The sequence below is a fragment of the Eimeria mitis genome, genomic scaffold (genome assembly GCF_000499745.2).
Source record: "Eimeria mitis Houghton genomic scaffold, Emh_scaff501, whole genome shotgun sequence".
NCBI lineage: Eukaryota > Apicomplexa > Conoidasida > Eucoccidiorida > Eimeriidae > Eimeria > Eimeria mitis.
Genome location: NW_013573310.1, coordinates 19,455 through 19,941, shown reverse-complemented (window position 1 = coordinate 19,941; position 487 = coordinate 19,455).

Sequence of the window (487 nt, the reverse complement as noted above, 5' to 3'; positions counted from 1 at the left end):
TATTTATATATATTTATAGTTAAATTTATATGGACAGCAGAGAACACAAACCCGAAAGATTTGCTTAACCCCACAGACACGGAGAGACAGTCCCCGTTACGCCACACTGCTGCTGCTGCTGTTGCTGCTGTTGCTGCTGCTGCTGCTGCTGCTGCTTGCTGCTGAGTTGCAGCCAGCAGAGAAGAGAAAATAAAAAATAAAAAATAAAAACAAAGACAGCCACGCTAAACAAGCAACCGCTACGAGACAAGCCAGCCGTCTACTGCAGCAGCAGCAGCAGCAGCAGCAGCAGCAGCAACTGCAGCAGCAGCAGCAGCAGGGGAATCGTGCTGCAGCAGCAAACGGCAGCAAATGTCTCCTCTAGAAAACTCCCCTTAACACACAAACCATTACTTTGTTTACACCGAGCTTTAAACCTTCTAGGGTTTAGGGTTTAGGGTTTAGGGTTTAGGGTTTAGGGTTTAGGGTTTAGGGTTTAGCGTTTGCA